This window comes from Pseudorca crassidens, chromosome 12, assembly GCF_039906515.1.
Source record: "Pseudorca crassidens isolate mPseCra1 chromosome 12, mPseCra1.hap1, whole genome shotgun sequence".
NCBI classification, from domain to species: Eukaryota; Metazoa; Chordata; class Mammalia; order Artiodactyla; family Delphinidae; genus Pseudorca; species Pseudorca crassidens.
The window spans coordinates 39,907,736-39,930,459 of record NC_090307.1 but is presented as its reverse complement, the minus strand read 5'-3'; the positions used below and the strand labels follow the sequence as shown (position 1 = coordinate 39,930,459).

The 22,724-nt window shown below is 44.8% G+C and overlaps 1 pseudogene; it reads left to right on the top strand.

Moving 5' to 3' along the window:
* Nucleotides 1-3,025: 3,025 nt before the first annotated feature.
* The window catches only part of LOC137204037 (large ribosomal subunit protein uL11-like), a 93,573-nt pseudogene continuing 73,874 nt past the window's right edge, over nucleotides 3,026-22,724 (top strand).

The window sequence follows — 22,724 nt, the reverse complement described above, 5'->3', positions numbered from 1 at the left end:
GGCTTTGTCAAGACAGAATCTGCAGGACTGGGAGCTGCCTTCTCCAGCAGCTTCCAATCACAGCCTTCTATCCTCTCCCCCTCCCACCACCTGCCTGTTCCCTCACGTCATCTCCTTCAGGAGTCTGGCACCTGCACCTCCCGCCCCACAGGGAGGCTCTCGCTCAGGGGAAGAACTGGCTTTAGGCAAGTGTGTGTGGATGTGAATTTACTAAAATCCCTATTTATGATTACTCATTTAATGCCTTGTTATGGTCTGAAAGGATTTGAGGAAGACAGTGTAACTGTGCATAAACATGTTTTCCCACCAAATGAAACCTGCAGTTTCAGCCTGATTTCTTGTTCGGCAGCACAGTGGAAAGTAAGAGCTTTGGGGTAGATGAGTGGATTTGAATCACGACTCTTCCGGTGGCCAGCTGCATGACCATCAACAAGTTATGTGTCTGCTCTGAGGCTCAGCATCCTTACCTATGGAGTTGGGATGAGTATAACTTACCTCCCAGTTTTGTTGTATGGATTGAATGAGATCAGACATGTCAGATGCTTAGTGTAGCACCTGGGCCACAGGAAGCAGGCAAATGGATAGTCAATATCACCAGACTCTTTACCTTATTGTGACTATTATTACTCTTTTAGGTGTCAGTGGTCAGGTTGGGAGGGTCTCTCCATGTGAGTATCCTACCCTTCCTAAGCCCCTGCCAGTTTATACTGTATGTGGTCACCTACCTCACCGATGAGATGAAGAAGCATGTCTGTTCCCCCAAGGCATGACTTCCTGTCTAGTTCCTGATACTCTCTTGCATCAAATCCTGCCCATTTTCACAAACTGGCCCAGGAGAAATACCAGCAGGAGATAAAGGTATTAGCATTTACATTTAGGACTCAATCATTAGGAATACAAAATAAAACATGACCTCTGTTCTCGGAGACTTCCTGTGGGGGAAAGGAGGCACAGGCATCTACACAGATCATCACAGAACAATGAGCCAGGTGATAAAGAGGGATGGATGCAGCACTGTGGGAGCAGCCCAGGCTAGGTTTCATCTGAGTCAGGAAGGAGCAGATGTCTACGTGGCAGACAAGGGAAGGAGGCATTGTGGCCAGTGGAAGGATTGGTGACCGGGGAGCATGATGTGTTGGGGAATGTTGGGGAAACCCCAAGTAGCTTGGTAAAACCAGACTGCAGTTTCTCATCAAGAAGACAAGAGAAATAAAGTGCTGGTGAGGGTGTAGAGAAAGGGAACCCTTGTACACTGTTGGTGGGAATGTAAATTGGTGCAGCCACTATGGAAAACAACATGGAGTTTCTTCAAAAATATAAAAATAGATCTACCATATGATCTAGGAATTCCACTTCGGGTATATACCCAAAGGAAATGAAAACAGGATATCAAAGAGCTATCTGTACCCCCATGCTCCAGTAACGGCAGCATTATTCATAATAGCCAAGATATGGAAACAACGTAGTGCCCATCAGCAGATGAATGAATATGGTGATATATATGAAATATTATTCAGTCACGAGAAAGAAGGAAATCCTGCCATTTGTGACAAGATGGGTGCACCTTGAGGACATTGTATAATATAATATAACATCACTCATATGTGGAATCTAAAAAAGCCAGTTCCTGAAAACAGAGAGTAAAATGGTGGTTACTAGGGGCTACAGGCTGGGGGAGTAAAAAGAAGTGTTGTTTAAGGGTACAAACTTGGAACTAGTAGATAAATACATCCTAGAGATCTAATGCAGAGTGAAGTGAATATAAACAACAATATCGTGTTATAATCATCAAACTTCTAAGACACTAGATCTCAATTATTCCCACCACAAAAAAGAAATGATAATTAAGGACTTTCCTGGTGGTACAGTGGTTAAGAATCCGCCTGCCAGTGCAGGGGACAGGGGTTCGAGCCCTGGTCTGGGAAGATCCCACATGCCGCGGAGCAACGAAGCCTGTGCACAACTACTGAAGCCCGTGCATCTAGAGCCCATGCTCCGCAGCAAGAGAAGCCATCACAATGACAAGCCCGCGCACCTCAACGAAGAGCAGCCCGCACTCGCCACAACTAGAAAATGTCTGCAAGCGGCAATGAAGACCTAACGCAGCCAAAAATTAAAAAAAAAAAAAAAAAAAAGAAATGATAATTATGTGACATGATAGAGGTGTTAACTACTGCTACAATGGCCATCATATTATGGTATACAAATGTATCGAATCAACATGTACACCTTATATTTACACAATGACATATGTCAAATATTTTTCAATAAAAATTGAAATAAAGAATATTAATCCAAAAATACCTGTGGAGTTTTTAATGGGGCATTCGTGTATCAGTAAAGGTCTAATGGAAAAATGGAGTGAAGGCATGGGGGCAGGTGGACTGGGGAGACTCTTCATGGGCCATCCAGATGTCTCCCAGATCGTTACTGCTTTCTCCTACAACTGGTCTTCACAGTCAAGCTACATACCATATTGCCTGGTATGCAATGAAAATGAAAAATGAATAACTTATTTTACCAGATTTATATTCATTGTCTTAATTCTAATTTTCTTTTATCCCTCTTATACTCTGCAGAGAGGTATTCAGTATCAAAGAGTTTCTGGCTCCATCAGCCTAGGACATCACCTCCATCCGGCCCCATCTCCTACCCTTGGCAGAGGGAGACGGGGCAGCAGTTAAACAACTGTCCCCGAGTGAACCCAAGCAGCCTGTCCCCACACCTACCTGAGGTTCTGTGACCGGCCAGGGGCTCCTCGTTGGTGCTGCCACCACTCGTGATCCTGCATGGTTAAGGCTGGAGCTGCCTAAGCACGGCCATCTGAGAAGAGCTTGCAGCGTGTTGGGGGAGGTGCAGTGCAGCATCAGGACACTACCAGCTTCCAGAACTGCCCTAGTGACTACAGGACAGACTGGATCTGCACTGGGACCATTTGCAAGGGCCTTGGGTCCAATACTAGGCCTTGGTACCATCCCGGTCTTCGATTTCCCATCTCACTTGTGTTCCTTTCCATTTCCGCTAAATGCCGAAGGACCAAGGGGGAGCCATTGATGTTGTTTTCCCTGCCAAGTGGATGAACAGGTCAGCTTCTTCCTCATGGCATTCAAGGGCCATGTGATCGGAACCTGCTGACCCTCCAGTATCTTTTCTGTCTCTCGATTCAAACCTTTTACCCTGGCCAGGCAGCGTCTGTTGTTTCATTTCCAACTGGACTCCTTTGAGCTGTAGCTCTTTCCTGTGCCTGTGATGGCCCCCTGTACCTCATCACACACCCCATCCCAACCTGCTCATTCTTTGAGGCTCAGGCCCAGGTTCAAACCTCCCACGAAAGCCCTTCTGGCTTTTATGCCCTCACATCTTTTCAGAGATCTGAACTCGGAGACCCGAGAGCATTTAAGGGCTGAGAACTCCGATGGGAACCTCACTGTTCATTCATGTCCGTGAACGTGTTGACTTCCCGGACTGCTCCGTCAGCTTCCAAATGGTGGGCGCTTTGTACTCCTGTCTTCTCTGGGATGGTTGGCCCAAGACAGGCTGCAGGAACGTAGTCAGCTCTCGTGGCTTAGCAATGGGCTGATGTTTTTTGTTGACTTTTTCCTTCCCTTCAAAGTAAGCATTTTCAAGTGCAGAGAATGAAGTATGAAATCCCAGCCTTGGAGCTTGAGGGGCACTGGGCAGGCATATGCTTCATTCTAAACTCCAAGCAGGGGTGTGTCCAACCCTCTGAGCAGATCCCCGCCCACCCCTTCCTGGCAGCTTCTGCGGGCTGCCGCCTCCCTGGAGCTGTATTTGGCAGAATTCGAGGGACTCTTCCATATGCTTGACCACAGCCTCCACCCCAGAGGGCCCAGTGTATAGCCCCCTCCATGCTAGGTTCTGAGGGTAGATGGGAAGCATCTAAGCATCTAAGACTCAGACCCTGCCTTTGGAAACTTGGGATATGGCTTTCATCCTGAGGGCAGTGCTGGGGGAGATGGAGGTTTGGACAGGCAGGGAGACCCAGGAGTGCCCTTCCAGATATGGGGGAGGAGCCACGACCTGTCTCCTTTTGCCTCTAGCACAACTCCTTTGTGACCTCTTCTCTCTGGACCTTTGTTTTCTAACCAGCTGCTCCCTGGCCTACAGGATTGCCGGATAATGATTTGAGGTGATGTGAGGGGAAATACACTTTTGAGGATGAAGACAGCCTCTGAGTGAGGGGTCAGACCTTCCTCGCCTTTTGTGTGAAGTTAGTGCCACCTCACTCATATTTAAACTCTATTTATCACCAGCTTTACCATTCTCGTTTTCATAGATTGTTGGACTAGCGCGTTGTACCCTTTTTAAAAGCTTCTTTAAAAAAAATTGCGGGATAGATTTATGTTTAATGCATTGTTAAAACATGCAACTGTATCAGTTCGTCAGAGCAGGACCCATTCTCTGAGTGTGTGTGTGTGTGTGTGTGTGTGTGTGTGTGACAGTCACACCATGGGGGCTTCTCCTGGCTGTAAAGGAACCTGGAGATGTTGAGGTACATCATTCAGGAGGTCTGTGGTTCCCTAGTCTATCATTTTTTTAAAAAAAATTATTTGATTTATTTATTTTTGGCTGTGTTTGGTCCTTGTTGCCGTGTGTGGGCTTTCTCTATTCGTGGCGAGTGGGGGGCTATTCTTCGTTGTGGTGCACTGGCTTCTCACCGCAGTGGCTTCTTTTGTTGTGCAACACGGGCTCTAGGTGCGCAGACTTCAGTAGTTGTGGCACACAGGCTCAGTAGTTGTGCCTCACAGGCTCTAGAGCGCAAGCTCCCTTGCCCCTCCTGCAATGCAAGGACGCAGGGAGAAGACAGCCATCTGGAAGCAGAGAGTTGGCCCTCACCAGACACTGAATCTGTTGGCACTTTGATCTCGGACTCTCAGCCTCCAGAACTGTGAGAAATAAATGTTTGTTGTTTAAGCCACCTGGTTTAAGGTACTTTGTTATAGCAGCCCAAAAAGACTGAGACACTGGGTGTGATCCATCAGCCAAGTGGGCTTGGGCAAGGGAGAGGGCAGGGCTGAACTTGGCTGGATCCAGAAAGCATTAAGTAGGGGGATCAGTTTTAAAGGTGGTTCACATGGGGAGTTGCAGAGTGGAATTACAGATTTGTCCTGGGCTGGGAGTCTACGGGGAGACTTGGTGAGCTTATAAGAATGTTCCATATTTGAAACCCCTTTTGGCTCTTCAGATACACATTCTCTAGAAATTTTGCCCCTGTAGAAAAAAAGATTTTCCCCCCATAGTCATAAAAAATGTGAGAGAAATGAAAATACATGTAATCGTACTTTAAATATATTTTCCCATAATGCTACTTTAAAACTTTATGAATGTAAACACTTATTAATTATAAATTGTTGATAATATATGCATAGAGATATGAAAACATAGGACAAAGTCATATGCTTTCAGTAGAAAATGAAGAGATCTTTATTTAAAAAGCCATATCTTTTCTAGAACAGAGCACATCCATTTTAGATACTCAGAGTTCTAGACCAGGGGACCTCTTAAGGTCCTGCAGCTCTGAAGCTCTATGAAAATGCATCTCCTTATTTTCCATCCGGTGAAATGGTTAAACAATTCTGTAAAACTCTGTCTGTTCATCGGTTATGTTGTCTCTGGCTGTGCTCTAACACTGCACTAAGAATTGCATTTTTCTCTCTCCTGACTTAGATTTAAATCTTGCAATCACCACTGGGAAGTGAGCTGTATCATCTTGAGAAATCAGACCACAGAGACGGGCCTGCAGCTGGCAGGCTGGGTCATCTTTAATCACTTAACCCTTCATATCAAAGGATGGGTTGTAGCAGCAGATTCCTCCTCGAGAATTTGCCGTGGCAGATTTTCTCAAGGAAAAGCTGAAAGCTAAAATGAAACGGAGTGTGTACAGCAAAAACCTTGCCTTATAAATGGTCTTTTGTGCCTATACACACGACCAGCTTTATGTGTATCTCCATGTAACTCTCTCCTGTGGGCATGTGTCCGTGTCTGGGGCATGTGTAACTGTGATGTGTACATACATGTCCTTTAACATGAGAATATGCAATGAATCTTTGTGTGCATGTGTGGACGTAAGTATGTTAGTGTGTATGGATGTGTGGTGTGTCCAAGGAAAATTCTTTCCTATCTCATAAAATAAGATCCAGGCTACTTAAGGCTGGTATAGAAGATTGTTTAAAAAAGTGGCTGTGATAATTCCCTTCTTGTATTTATACCCTCCTAAACCGACTCTGGACTTGGCCATGTGCTTGTCTTTAGTCAATGGGACATTACTAAATGTGACACAGAGACCTGAGAAGCAATTGCACATTGAAGTTGTCTTCTCCCGCTGCTCTTGGAACCCTCAACCAACACACTGTCAATGAACAGGGCAAGCCTGCTGGAGACATGTGGCCCAGTGGCCCTGCCTACCCCAGCTGACAGCCACCACCAGCTGCCTAACATGTGAATGAGGCCATCCTAGACCAAGCAGCCCTCATCCCACCTGTGAGCTTTATGCAGCCACAGAAGTGATCCCAGGGAGACCAGCAGAAGAACCACCCTGCTGAGCCTGGCCCAGATTGCCCACCCACATAATTGTGAGATAATACAAAATAAGTGGTGTTTCAGATCACTAAGTTTTGGAGTGGTTTGTTACACAGAAAGAGCTAACTCACTGATCTAGTTGGTAGTAGTGGGAAAAGTCTCTCCATTGGAGGAAGGGGTGTTTGGTAAGAGCTTCTGGGCATGAGTCATAGGGAGACATGTTATTCCACGTTCAAACATTCTTTATAATCCTGTTTTCACTTTATGAATTTAAAAACATAAAAATTAGCTCTTATTGGAGGACCCACCACTAATTCTCACACAGGAATGCATGTTAGCAAGACAAGCATGGGAACAGGAGGACGGTGCTGGCGTGCTCCAACAATTCTTTACTGAGTCCCTGGGAAGAAAGCCAAAGAGAAACAAACCCAGGGAAGGTGCTACACTACAGAATCGATGTGAAGGCTACAGCTTGCTCTTTGGATACGAAAGGATTCATCTCATTCCGGCTCCCAGCCTGTCTCCATGGGCGGGGTCGGGGGAGCATCACTTCAGCATGTAGTACCCAGGAGCTCACCCCAGGCGTCTTGACTCCTTGAAGAACAGAGCCTATAAAATGAGGCTCTGAGAGAAACAAGATTCTCTTCCCTGCCTGAGGCTTGCCTTTCGGGAACCTGCCAACTCTTTGGATAACTGACTCTGGGATGATTGTCCCTCTCAAGGGAGACCATGTGTACTTCCAGGGACAAGACCTTTACTCTGCAGACCACAACAGGATATCAGGATACAATGTTCAGCCTGTTCTAGATGGCTCTACTTACATGTAGAAGCAGAGGTTGGGTGAGAAAATTGTGTGTGTGTGTGTGTGTGTGTGTGTGTGTGTGTGTATAAATGCAGGAATATTGGCTCAGAAGTCAGGGCACATGACTTTTGCATTCCCAGCTCCAGTCCTATTTTACAAGAAATTTCTACTTGGTGTGATTTGAGGGGGTTTAGGGCAGAATCTAATCTGCTATTTATATCAGGACTTTGGATCTGAAAGATATTTTATTTCTAAGAATCCTCTCTCAAAACACAGGAATACTCACACACCTCTGTTATCTGTTAACTCCTAAATAGGAAATAGCAGAGATAAGGCAGCAGGTAGAGGCTTTGGAGCTCTTAGGGAATGCCGATGGATGTGTGGGCACCAATACTTATTACCTTTCATACTTTAGGTTTCATCCAAGCCTGGACCTGCCCAGCCTTCTTGTAAGTAAATACATCTCACACACTGTCCCAAAGCATGTGCTACATCAATTAGGTCAAAAGGCTCGATATGACTGACCTGTTATTTTTTTTTTTTTTTGGTAGATGTAAGGACATTATGTATAGGAGAAGGAAAATAATTGCATTAATTATATTATTATTAACAGAAAAAAAATTGCTTTTTAAAGTAATAGCTATTGCAAAGCCCTGTACGATGTCCTTTACACATTGGTGTGCATTATTACTGCTCCAGTTTTCCACATAAGGAAACTGAGATCTTTAACTGGAAAGTTCAAGTGTCTCATCTACGGTTGCTGGTAAGAGGACGAAAACTCCAATACAGCAGGCCTGTCTGATGTTAAAGTACTGCTTTTAAAATAATTTATTACGAAATATTTCAACCATACAGAAAACTTCGGAGAACAACAGAGCAACCACCCATGTGCCCAATTTTATTAGACACGAATAGTCTGCTGGACTCACATGGATCTTGTGCTCATCATCCCCTTTAAAAGATAGTTTTATTACATATGTGCATCTCTAACACTATATTGCTTACTTGGTTGTTTTAAAGTTTTCAGAAAAAGAAATCATGTTGTCTGTAGTCTCCTGGAACTAACATTTTTCAACAATATGGTATTGCCAAGAGTCAACCACATAGTTGTGTGTAGCTGCCGTTCATTAGTTTTGAGTGCTTTACAATGTTTCATTGTGATGTACTCTAGAATTTCCTTATCCATTTGGAATTGTTCCAGATTTTTTCTTCCGAGAATAGTATTGCTATGAATGCTTTTGTACATCCTTCCGGGTACACTTATGTACCCGTTTCTCTTGAGTATATACCCAGAAACAGAATTTGGGGGTTGTAGGATATATGACTATTTAACTTTATAAGATAATGCCAAATTCTTTTCCAGTGAGATTTTATCAATTTTCTCTCCCCGTGGCAATCCTCTGGATCCATATTGTCTCTAATATTTAGTGTCATCTTTTTTTTTTTTTTTTTTTTTCGGTACGTGGGCCTCTCACTGTTGTGGCCTCTCCCATTGCGGAGCACAGGCTCCGGACGCGCAGGCTCAGCGGCCATGGCTCACGGGCCCAGCCGCTCCGCGGCATGTGGGATCCTCCCGGATCGGGGCACGAACCCACGTCCCCTGCATTGGCAGGCAGACTCTCAACCACTGCGCCACCAGGGAAGCCCAGTGTCATCTTTCTTAATTTTGCCAATTAAATGGAAATCAGATGCAACTCGTTATGCATTTCCTTGATATTTCCTCAAATATTTATTGGCCATTTGTGTTTTGCCTTCTGTGAGATGGTTCTTTACGTCTTCTGTCCTTTTCTTTCTATCATCTTGTTTGCTCCTTTCTTACAGACCTATAGTAGTTCTTTGTATATCCTCAATACTAATCCTTTGTTGGTGGTATGTGTCGCAAATATATTTTTTCGATTTGTAATTTATCTTTTCCTCTATTTTGTGTGTAAGATCACATTTTGTTACCCTCTTTTCCCTCTTTTGACACCTCCCCCCAGTTAACACTATTAACTGTCCCCAGAACAAAACCAACTTGACATAGTCTTGTGTTATATGGCTTGATGTAGTGGCATTTTGGTTCCCATGATTTCAAGGAACCGTCTGTTAAACACATGTTAGTGTCCCAGTGGTAGACAAATGTCCCCAAGGAACTGATTGAATTTTAATAGGGGGCTTCTGAGCCCTAGGTAGTGACTTGGAAGAAATATTTCTGAGCTGAGTGGCCACCATCCCTCAACCCTTATCTGTCTACACCCACCGCTCCATGGGCAGCTGAAATATGTTTAGGATTCACATATTACAGAACTCTTCTGAAATACAATTCCCCAGGAAGCTTTCATTTTTCTCCAAGTAGTAAAACTCCCACTTCCTGATAGTTACGAAGATAGGTTTTGTTGTCATAATGCTTTCTCTGTGTGCTGCTTTGCAATCAGAGTTTTCACCACTCAGTGGATCCATCACCGAGCAGCACATTACAGCAAACGCGTATCTGTTTGCCTCTATTATTGTCATAATCAAAAGGCGGGGCTACACTGAAATATTTGCTTCGTGCATGCATATCTGTTATCCGAAGGGCCTTTTAACCTAAATGGTGTGCTTTCTGTAATGTGTTCGGTTAATGAATGGGTCTGTGAGGGCCTCAGAGCAGTGCAATGTGGGAAGAACGCTATAATTTCTTTTTAACATGCAGGAATTCTGAATACGAGAAAATGCATGCCAAATTTTATTGCTTCTAAATCTGAATAATTGTATTTCTGGGCTGTGCATCTGGGTAGATAATAAAGCCACAAAACAATTTAATGAAACATATAAAAAATAAAATGACATTACTAAATATTATAATATGAAGAAACTATTTTTTGCATATTGTCACCTAATCTTTCAACCATATAGCAACAAATAATGCAACCATAATTGAAAGTTTTATTATCCATCTGAGTAAATTGAGCTCAAATTTACCTTGTTCTTGTTAGTTGGTGGGCAAGCCTATTGGGGTTACTGACAGGATTTCATTTTCATGGTGGATTATTTTTTTCCTTTTCTATGTAATCTAAAGTGGTCAGTAAATAGCCCTGTTGCTTAATTGATTCTGAACCCAGCTCTTCAGAAGCCACCCCTTGGCCCTGTGACCCATGCTGGCAGCCAGCCCTGGGTCTGCTGAGTTTCAGAAACTGGCTCCACACCTCATGAGTCTTCCTGGTCCTAGAGCCCCATAGACTCACCAAGGGCCCAATGTCTTTACTCTCTGCTGCATGCCATGTTCCACTCATATTCCACTCCTGCAGCCCCGGAGGGAGATGCTCCATCTGCTATGGAAGGAATTTGATGGGATTTCTGGAGTGGAGACTGGGAATATGTTGACTAGTGTTGGACTACCAAAAGGATCTTTCATTCCACTTTATAGAAGGCCCACGAGCCACCTCCAGGGTGTGGGGTGGGGTGGGGACTATGCCACCGGAAGAAACCCACTGGCACTTCTGATCTTGAGACCCACACATTAGCCCACACTGCTGGAGCTGAGGCCCCCGAGTTCTCAGGGCAGGCCGTGGGGCACGGGGTATGCCAAGACTAAGGTGAACGTGGCACGTCTTTGTGGGAAAATCTCTACTGATTTCAATAGTAATTTTTGGTTATATTTTTGGTTTATTATAAAATATTCAGCCTTTTCCTGGAGCCTCGGTTTGGAGAATCAGTCTACCTAGCTTTTTCCCTGCTTCCAAGGCCACTGCAGTGGGCCTCTTGAGATTGTCCAAGCTGTGGACGGCCACCTGGGAGAGAGGATGTTTCTTCATCAGGGAGACTCTGGGACACCTCATTGTAAGAAAGCCCGGGCTGCAGGCCTCACGACCCTTCTTTCTTACTCCCAGGAAGCCTTTTATCCCCCTTGTCTGCATTAGGGAGAGTGAGTTAGCAGGAGAGACAAGCAAGTTACACTTCCAGAACTGTTCTCCCTTTACAGAGCTCTGGCATGGAGTCTGGGCCCTATTCCATTAGAGCCTTTTTTTTTTTTTTTCAGGGAACTTGCCCTCCTTTCCTGCCATTCGGTCTAGGTCAGTCCTACTCTAGTCCATCTGGTGTGTTTCAATAACTCCATGCTTCAAGGAGAAGGGGTTGGGGATTTCCATCTCTTTGCTTCTGAAGCCCTGATGTGCTTATGCAGATGTACCCAGACCCTTAGCCTCAACCTCCAACTGCAAATACAAAAGGGTGAGCTGGGGGAGGAGATCCAGCATCTCTGGCCTCACTGCTCCTGGATGCCACTGATCAATCAAAAGTTCCCTCCACGCGGACTTCCCGGGTGGTGCAGTGGTTAAGAATCCACCTGCCAAGGCAGGGGACATGGGTTCGAGCCCTGGTCCGGGAAGATCCCACATGCTGTGGAGTAACTAAGCCTGTGCGCCACAACTACTGAGCCTGCACTCTAGAGCCCGCGAGCCACTGCTACTGAGCTCACATGCCACAACTACTGAGACCCGTGCGCCTAGAGCCGGTGCTCCACAACAAGAGAAACCACGGCAGTGAGAATCCCATGTACTGCAACGAAGAGTAGCCCCCACTCACCACAACTAGAGAAAGCCTGCACGCAGGAGTGAAGACCCAATGCAGCCAAAAATAAATAAGTAAGTAAATAAATAAATAAATTCATTAAAAAAAAAAGTTCCCTCCACACACGTCCCCTCTCTGAGCAGAGTAAATCTGCCCAGAGATTTACTCTGCCCAGAGAGGGGACGTGTGTGGAGGGGACACATTGGTTATGCTTTCTATTTGCACACAAGTCCTCAGTTTCTTTAAGTCCTTAGGCTTCAAAGATAGTGAAGTCCCATTAGGATTAAGAAAACCTCATCACCAAAAAACCCCACACCCCATTGACAGCAAGGTCATGGTGATACTTTGGAGCAATTATTTTCAAACAAGCCTTCTAAAAAATATGGTGCTTGCTATGTGCTAAGTTTTTGAGTCATCCTCAGATCCTGTGGAGGGAAATGGGGGTAACCAGGAAGGGGAGATAAAGAAGACTGTTTGCTTTCTCTTGCCCTTTGTGTAATTCTGTATAAAACTTTGAAAACAGGGGTTGGAGCAATTTTTTTTTTTTTTTTTTTGTGGTACGCGGGCCTCTCACTGTTTTGGCCTCTCCCCTTGCGGAGCACAGGCTCCGGACGCGCAGGCCCAGCGGCCATGGCTCATGGGCCCAGCCGCTCCGCGGCATGTGGGATCTTCCCGGACCGGGACACGAACCCGTCTCCCCTGCATCGGCAGGCGGACTCTCAACCACTGCGCCACCAGGGAAGCCCCTGGGGCAAGTTTTAATTTGCCAAGTAGCTCTTTGGGGGAGAATATATACTCCTCATTGCCCCAGTGGAGGGACATCTACACTCCTGACATCTCCCCAGGCTCCCTTCCGTGGGTTGGGGGATGGAGATGAGAAGCTAGGGGGTGGGGGTGGAAGATGTTGAGCTTAGGTCTTGCTCTCCCTCTGGTCAGACGCAGCCAGTGTGCAGGATTCCAGCCCATGTGTTCTCCACCATGGTGTGCAGGGCAGGGCAAGCCAGAGCTCGTGCAGCTGTGGGGACTCTAATTTAAGGGTGAAGGACCGGCCAGACCACTTGGCCACAGAGCTGAGCTACGTTAATCTTCTATCAACACTTGGGTTGACTCCTATGGCTCTGAGAGGACAATGGGGAAAGGCTGATACCGATGTGCCTGACATTGTGATGGAGAAGAAAATGATCCCAAATTGAAGTTTGGAAGCAAAGCTTCACAGCAGCATCATTCTTTTAGAAACATTTGTTTTCCTCAATTGCATTACTTTTTTTAACTGAGGTAAAATGCACATAACATAAAATTTACCATCTTAACCATTTATAAGTGTACAGTTCGGTAGTATTAAATGCATTCACATTGTGGTGCGACCAACATCCCTAACTCTATTCATCTTGCAAAATTGAAATTCTGTACCCGTTAAACAATTCCCTATTTCCCCCTTTCTCCATCCCCAGACAATTACCCTTCTGCTTTCTGTCACTCTGTGTTTGACTCCTCTGGGTACCTCACATAAGTGGAATCATACAATATTTGACTTTTTATGACTGGCTTATTTCACTTAGCATTATATCCTCAAGATTCATCCATGTTGTAGCAAGTGTCAGAATTTCTTTTCTTTTTCAGGCTATATAACATCCCATTGTTTATCCTTTTATTTATCCATTCACCTGTCAAAGAACACTTGGGTTGCCTCTACCTTTTGACTATTGTGAATAATGTTGCTATTTACATGGGTGTACAAATATTTCTTCAAGATCCTGCTTTCAATTCTTTTTGGTATATACTTAGAAGTGGGATTTCTGGATCACATGGTAATTCTATGTTTGACTTTTTGAGGAACTGCCATGATGTTTTCCACAGCAGCTGCACCTTTTTACGTTTGCACAATAGTGCACAAAGATTCCAAATTCTCTATACCCTTGCATCTGTTTTTCTTGAAAGTGACCATTCTAACGGGTGTGAGGTGATAATCTCGTTGTGGTTTTGACTTGCGTTTCCCTAATGATTAGTGATATTGAACATCTTTTCATGTGCTTGATTGCCATTTGGATGTTTATTTTAAGAAATGTCTATTCAAGCCCTTTGCCTATTTTTAATCAAGTTTTTTTCCAATTGTAGGAGTTCTTTATATATTATGGATATTAATCCCTTATCAGATATATGATTTGCAAATATTTTCTCTCATTCTATGAGTTGCCTTTATACTCAGTTGATTATGCCCCTTGATGAACTATTTCAAATTTTGATATAGTCCAGTTTATTTATTTCTGCTTTTGCTGCCTGTGCTTTTCATAACCATTACCTAATTCAATGTCATTAAGTTTTTCCCTATATTTTCTTCTAATATCTCTTCTGTTTAGGTTTTTGATCCATTTTGGGTTGCTTTTATATGGTGTAAGGTAAGAATTCAACTTCATTCTTTTGCATGTGGATATCCAGTTTTCCCAGCTCTGTTTGTTGAAAATCACTTAATCATATATGTGAGCATTTATTTCTGAGCCCTGTATATGACTACATTGGTATATACATCTGTCTTTATGCCAGTACTGAATTGTTTTGATTACTGTAGCTTTGTAGTAAGTTTTAAAATAAGGAAATATGAGATCTTAAACTTTATTTTTTCTCAAGATTTTTTTGGCCATTCAGCTTCCCTTGAGATTGCATATGAATTTTTGGGTGGATTTGACTATTTCTGCAAAAAAACACGGTTGTAATTTTGATAGGGATTGCGTTAAATCTGTAGTTTGCTTTGGGTAGTATTAATCTCTTAACAACATTAAGTCTTGCAGTTGATGAACACAGGATGACTTTCCGTTTATTTGTGCCTTCTTTAGTTTTTTTTTCAGGAACACTGTAGTTTTCAGTATATGAATCTATCATCTCTTTAGTTAAATTTATTCCTAAGTATTTTATACTTTTTGATGCTATTGTAAACGGAATTGTTTTCTTAATTTGTGTTTTGGGCTGTTCATTGTTAGTGTATAGAAATGCGGTTGATTTTAGCGTGTTGATTTTGTATCCTACGACTTTGCAGAATTTGATTATTATCTCAAATTGCTTTTTTTTTTTTTTTTTTTTTTTGGTGTGGAATATTTAGGATTTTCTACATATAAGATCATTTTTAGAAACATTTAAACAAATAGTTTCTAAATCAATCCTCCAAGGGGTTTTCTTATCTCTCACCTATCTTTCTTCCTGGTATCCATTTCTGCCCTCATGGGAGCTTTCTTTGTTTCTAGTCATGTCACTTCTCTGATTAATTAACTTCAGTGACTCCAATGTCTTTCTGGTAACCTCAGGGAAATGCCCCAACTCCTCAGTGGGGCTTAGAAGGCCCTTCAGGATCTGGCCCTGGATCCAGAGACCCTGAACTATTTTAGTTCTTTGAACATGCTTGCTTGCCTAGGGATCTTTGCACTGTTCCCTCTGCCTGAATGTCTACCATCTCCCTGACCCCTATCTCTGGTTTACTCCATGTGTCAGAAAACCTTTTGACCTGGTATAACTGGGTTAGGGGACCATGATACATGGCCCCATGGGACCCCGTGCTTTATCCCATGGTATAGCCACACAGTATTTTAGTTGCCTACTTCTGTATGTCTCCCCATCTAGATTGTGATGTTTGCATACAGGGGACTGTGGCTTGCTCCTTGGTGTATCCTCAGTGCCCAGCACAACTACAGACACAGAGAAGGTACTCAGGAAGAACACACAATGTGCAGCTTTGGGGAGGAATGATTCTATTCTCTGAGGGAAAGGAGGCAGTGTGGGCTACAAGTGAGGGGAACTTGGGAGGGGGCAGGCTTCCCTTTCTGACCTATTAACGTGGGGGTAATTATAACTACTTCATATAGTCCACACCAAACCAAATTCCATGCAAATAATGTTTATGGAGCATCTACTACAGTCCTCTTCCAGTTGGCACACAAAGATGGACGTGGGTACGACAAGGAGCAATATTTACCTGGAAATTGATTAGGGTGAAACATCCTGAGGAAGAATGCAAAGGAATGCAAGGACACAAGACACAGTAAACACAGAATTCAAGAAATGGTGAGGGGGATTAAAAGAACAAAGGAAGGTGGAAGAGGTTTGACAGTGTAAAGAGCAGACTGTAACCCAGTGTCATGGGGCGTAGTGCCTCCAGTGAAGGCTGTGGAGTGCTTGGTGTTCAGACACAAACCACAAAAGAGACAGGAGTCCTGCTCTGTGTTGCAGCGTTAAGGAGGGACCTCTCTGGGGAGAGCAGATGGCCCTTTTCATCAGTCCAAACTTTTCAGTCTCTGTCATCACATGGCGTTAGAACCAGAACCTCGAGAAGGAAAAGGATGTAACTTGGTGTGATGCTGTGGTTTATCAAGCTGCTGTTTTGTGCTAGGCCTGGTTCTGGCGCTTGAATGGCTGTCTCATTGTTTCCTCTCAATAAGGCCCAAAGGCACCAGCCCCATGTGACAGATGAGCAACTGAAGGTTGTAGACTTGACCCACTTCACAGTGATAGTACTTCTGGAAAGAGTTAGATTGACCGTATAAAACAGTATAAGGTTACGTGGGGACTTAATAACCAGTTTGGGGCTGGAGGCAACTTTTTATTTTTTTGAAGTATAGTGGAGACAACTTTTAAAAAAATGTTTTTTTTTGAAACTAGAGAAAAATGTTAACATTATAATTTCAAAGACTCCTATATCTTTATCATTAATATTTAAAAAAATCAGGTAACATATATCTTCTGCTCCCCTGCTGTGTGTACCATGCTCGGTTCAGCACTTCGGGAGCCAGGAGAGAAGAAGCTGAGTCTATGTAGCCTTACAGACCTGATGGTGGATCTATTTTCCCACACGAGTGTCAGTTCTGAAATTGCTGGGGTTTTTGTTTTGTTCACAGCTATATCCTTAGAGGAAAAAGAGTGCCCAGGACATAATAGATAATAAATACTTGTTGAGTGAATCCATCAATACATGAAAGTTCACTCACAAGAGACAGTTAAAAACTGCAAAATAACACATAATCCAGGTCTAGGATGTTTTGCCTGAGCATTACACGCCAAGTGTCGTCCAAAATGAAAATGCTGGTACCACTGCCATTACTGGAGAAGGTTAGGGACTGCCATTTGCTTGTCCTAGACGTGGACCTGGAGTTTGAGTGTTGAAGGGTGGACAAGTGGCTAGGAATGGGAAGGACAGTTCTGGATGTGCGAGAGGCTTGAGCTAAGCATAGGATGTGGGGAGGATGCTGAGTACAGATGAGCAAACTGAGGCTTCAAGACCTGCTTGGGGAATAATTGGATTTAAACCCAGGCAGTCTGATTCCAGAGCTCAGCCCGTGTTTCTTTGATAAAACTAGATGATGGCTGGGAGGAGAAAGGCTGTGAGGATCTATCTCAAAGGCAGGGAGGAGCTGGGAGGTGCGATGTCCTCTGATTTACACATATTTCCTGTCCTTTGAGGTCTTCTCCACTCAGGAAGTGGAGACAATATTTACCTGGACATTTCTAAGTAGGTGGGTATTAATTAGAGAACCAGTTGGGAATTCCTAGGTGAAAAGTAATGCACAAAGAGCATTTCTGTACCAGCCAGTGATGAAAAATAAAGGGCATTTCAAAGAATATTTTCATACAACTTGATTTTTGCAGAGAGGACTCAGACAGACTGCTTTTGCAGACTTAAATAATCCCAGGATAAAAGGTACTATATAAATGCAAAGTATTATTATTATTATCCAGTGGTAGAAAAGAAGGACATTTCAAAGAATGTTTCAGTAGAATACAATTTGTTTTGCACAGAGAGTTCAAGGGAAAAAGCTTTATTTTATAGACTTAAATAATATTGTTATGGAGCTACAGTAAAATAAATAATACAGATATGATGTTAAGATAAATAATACAGTTGGGAGGCTTAAATAAATAATGGTGGAGAGAAAAGAGAAATTAAGAGTCCTGGGAGAAGGTGGGGGGAGATGCAATCTTGAATTAAAAGTGGTAGAGATTAAGGTCCAAAAGTCCTAAAGTATTCAGCGTGTTTCCACACTTATCAAAAAGATGGCATTGGACAGTTCACAATTACGGGGTTGATCTGACAGTGTTTTTATTTTTTAGTAGTCTTTTCCCATTGTTTCAATGAGTGCAATATCAAAACTTTTGGCTGAAAAGTTAAAAATAATTATATTCACCATTTTGTGGCATTTACACAAAATGACATCCCACCCCTTCTTCCCTAATCCTTGTTCCTTAATCCTCTATTTCTTTGTCCACTTATGGAAAAAACGACCTCATTTTCTACAAAATTCAGAGCTGCTTCCTTTAAAAAGCCCTGTCTCATCCTGTACCCCGGAGGACATGCCCACCTTCCTCCTCAGTGGATGTGGGTCTTGTCTGCATTTTGTGGTTCTGATGTTTCTTTAGGGTCTGGGATCCCATCCTTTTATAGGGACAGGGTTGCAACATTCCTTGCAGAAAACTGAACCTCTTCTTCAGCCATAAGCTTGAGCTGGGAGACTTTTTAGACCTGAGGTATGAGGAGAATGAGATGGTTGCTCTCAGGAAGGAGGAGGGGGAGTTGCTATTAGTGCAATGGCTGGTTCTGAGCTTGAGATGAAGACCACTGGAATGAGCCTCCTGCAGGTGGGAGAGTTGGAGCCAGAAGGGGAACAGAGGCCAGAGAGCTGAAGGCACGGTGAGTGTGAGATTCTCCCAAGGAGAGTGTGGGATTCTGAATTCTCCAGACTGTGGGAAGAAGGAATTACTGCAAGGTGAAAAGGCCAGAAGAGGCTCAGACCTATGCTTGGAGGACAGAGAGATTCCCAAGAGGCCATGCCCTTGAAGTCTGGGGCAGTTCTGTCCTGGGACGGTGGAGAGGTCTGGGCTGGAGGTGTAGGATTTTAGCATGGACTAAAATCCGTGGGTGCATTCCACTTCCAACCCAAAGGCTGGCAAACTGGGCCATCCCTGTATGGAAGAGACATTTTCAACTCTTGGGACAAGAGAAATTCTTGCTCAGAAGCATCAATTCCCTACTGGGGATGCTCACTGGAGCATTATTTTCTCATACTCCATCCAGATGTACTTAAACGCCCAGGTGCCACTGTGTTTGCAGAGAACAGCATAAAGGAAGCCTCATTTTCCAGAAGATGAGGTGGAGTCCCACTGCTCTGAATGTTTCTGTCCTCTACCTGTCCTTCAAGGCCTAGTGTTAGGTCACAGCCTCCTTCAGCCTGACCTTGTCTCCCTCCAGCCAAGATTCTGCAGCCTGGTTGGATAAGTCTCATGTTGTCATTTCTCATATATACTTACTTTCTTTTTCTCTTTTCTCACTCAGTAACTAGACGATGGACTTCTATCTTCTCTTGTCTCTTCCAGCTCATATTGCTCAGGTATAAGACATTCGGTATTTGTTCAGTGGAGAATTATGGATTTGAAGAGAGGCAGGAAGCTGTGGCTAGCTCTGGAGTTGGGCAGGAATGGGAGGGGGATGGAGCAAGCCTCAACCCCAAGCCTCCTGTCCTCAGGATGTGGCAATGCCCCTTTGAGTTTCCTCCTTGGTTCTTGAAGTTACAGGTCAAGTTGCACAATCCCACAGGGAGAGAGTCAGGAAAAGCCTCAGGAGGCATTGTTTCCCTGGGAGCAAGGAGTTGGATGTGATGTTATGTAACTTTGAGGGGAAAGAAAAAACACAACAAACAAAATAGAAAGGCAGGGAAACTATAAATTAAAAAGAGTGCAAACTTTTATTGTCAGCTGCTGCTGTCACCTCCTGGAACTACAGTCTTATCTAAGAAATATGTGACATACTAATAGGAAGTAATTTACCCAAGGATGTGTTTATGCCTTGAATTGCCTTCCCTGCTCAGCTGTGGGAACTTGGCGAGTGTATATGCATGAGAGCCGGCACGATGCTTCAGAAACTTCCCAATTTGTGCACAATGTGACTTCTATAAGTCCATTAAACTCATCTTGGGGAAAAGCGCTCTGGAAAACAGTGAACCATGGGATCTCAAGGAGCCCATGAAGGCAGACAAAAATGGCAAAACGATGACCAAACCTTCCTGGCTAAAGTGACTTCACGGTGGCTGCTGTTTCTCTGCTCACCCTCCCGCCCACCCATGATTTCTTCCTCTTCCTCTGCCCTTGAGGTTCTGCTGTGGCTGGGCAGGCCTTCATCTGTACTGTCTTTGATCCAGAGGGCACTGTCATTTTTTTCTTGCTGTGGCTGGGTGGGACCTGAGGTTAGGACCCAGGTACATGGGGCTTACCTCTCAGCCTGGAAAACAGGTAGGTCAGAGCTGTTGTGACCTCAGGGAGCTGGTGGTGAAGCTCTGATGAGACCCCTCGCGGGCTGTGCCCGCAGGTGGGAATGAAGGCATTTAACCAGCCCGCGGATCCTCAGTGCTTGGGGAGGAAGGTCCAGAGAGAAGAAAGGTATAGGGAAGGAGGATGGAGAGAGCAGGGCGGGTCGTAGCGATGGTAAGAGAGTGGAAAGAGAGAGAGAGGGGTGAATAAGAGAGGCGTATAGTGGACGCAGAAAAGGAGGACAAGGAGGAGAGAAAAGGATCAGGAGACTGTCCTGCTTTTGTCTTTCTCCTGAAATGCCTTCATATGCTTGTTTCATAAACATAGGCTGGGCCACGATCAGAATATACTCAGATTATAGAAGCCACGAAGAAATGAATAGCACTAAACATAAGAGAGCTGCCCGCCAGGGTGGGCGTGGCCACAGGGAGAGCAGATAGCACTGTTGAGGTCTCCTTGCATGTTCTTTCACCTCCTGCCTCCTGCTCCAGTCGTGGCGCATCGGGTCCCACCAATGTCTGCCTCGAACAGGGCATGCGCAGTCCGCCGTTGCTGGAGGATCCGTAAGGCATCCTTCTAGCTGTGCTGGGCAGCTGAAGGCCGCCCCACTTCTGGAGTGGTTGTGAGATGAACTGAGATAAGAAGCCAGGGGATGGGTGGTGTGGGGGCTGGGAGGGGGTGGGGCAGGCCGGTCCAGCCTCATTGCTGGACCCCGGAGCGAAGAGCCATTGGGAAGGGGGGACCCAAGGGTGCTCACTGGGTATGGGTGACTGGGCGGGGACAGGGAGGGGAAGGAAGCAGGGCGCCTTTAATTTGTACTCCGGCCTGTATACCTCTCTCTGTGTCCCAGCTTGGGAAAAAAGAAATGAACCCTTTATCAATTTTTAATAAATTGAAATGACAAATAATCCATTTAATAAATTATTAACTGAGAAAATTACTGAAAACTGAAATACCAAACAATCGTAAGCAAATGCTCGAAGCATCGTGTTTATTAATAACAAAGTCTGCCTCAGGAGAGTGCTGGTGCTATGGCTCTGGCGTGGCTTCTGTCCCCACACCCACTTCTGCCCAGCGTGTGAGGGGCTGGGCGCTGGGGCATCCGCAGTGGGGGGACATGCACAAGTGGAGCAGTTGCTGTAGCCTTGGAGCCCACAGACTGACAGCTCAGACAGCTCTTGAGGAGGTGGTACCTGGATGTGGCACTTTGATGGGCACCAGGACAAAGTCCCCAGTTTCTGCCATCATGGTCTTGGAAAGGAGCCAGAAATAATCCCATCTCTGGGGTTTAGTTCTTTAAATCGAAAACTACATGTTCAGAAAAAATTGTGTGTGTGTGTATGCACGTGCATGAAATTTTGTATATATAAAGGATGACGTCAACCCACAATCTGCCTGGTGTTATGATCCACTGAGCTGGCTGTCCTACAGCAGCCTGACTGCACACGACAGAGGTCTGGGATGCTTCATGGTGGCACAGGACCTGGCCTCCGGGCTTTGGCTGAAGAGGGCTCCAGCACTGTGCTGGGAGGGGGCACTTGTGGCAATTTTGGGAGTCCTTTCACAAAGCCCCCTTTGGTGCTCCTGAAAGGCCTTTGGATATCATGGAATCCAGGCCATCGTTCACTCTGAGAAACGGAGGTTCAGAGAGGTGGGACTAGCCTGCGATGTCAGGGCTAGTGAGGGAGAGCCAGCACCAAATAGGGCCTGGATTCCTGGGCAAATGCCCTTTCTATTAGGGCTCCAGGTCTTCAGGCCGGTTCTAAGCTGCTGGTCCCTGAGAAGCCTCCCTCTCACCCCGTCGCTTCCTCTCTGCCCTCTCGGGACTCCTGCTTCCATATGGAGTTACACAGATCTGTCCAGGGCAGCTGGCTCAGGAGGCATCACTGTAAGGCTGACCGTGGTCTTCCTTGCGTTGCCCTGGCCTCTGGTCAGAGGCTACAGGCATCATCTCCTCCTAAACACTGGATGTTTCCAGAAGCATAACCAAGCCTGCCCTCCTGCCTCTGCTCTCCCAAGGCTAGGGTAACCTGGAAACATGGTTTCTTCATTATAGCCCTGCCCTGGGATTAGGGGCCAGGCAGGTGACCTCCTTGTGTCCTAGTTCCTTTATCTGTAAAATGGGGATAATAATAAACAGGGTAATTTGATGACTGGGATTGAAACAGTCCCATTATAAAAATACAATGCAGCAGTTCGGGATGACAGGCTGTAGGCTAGAAGATGGTGCTGCAATGGGTATTTTTAGGAAGGAGGGAAGGGGGGGAAGGATGGGTGGTTTATAAATGTTTGTTGCATTAAAAAATGTGCTAGTTTGAATTGTGCAGAACAGAGTATCATTTGTTTCTAGAAAAATTCACTGCTGTAGAAATGAATTAGTTTACATTGAATATGTGATGGTTCACAGAAAGGGATATTAACCCAATTTGCATTTCTTTGAACTGAAATAAATTATTGCCGTGTTTGCATTAGTTGGGTCAACTGGATGTGATCGGGCAGACCCACAGTAGGGAGGGCTGGCCCTGTGCTCAGAGGGTTGCCATAAGATTGATGAATGCAGATCAGCAAAGCACCC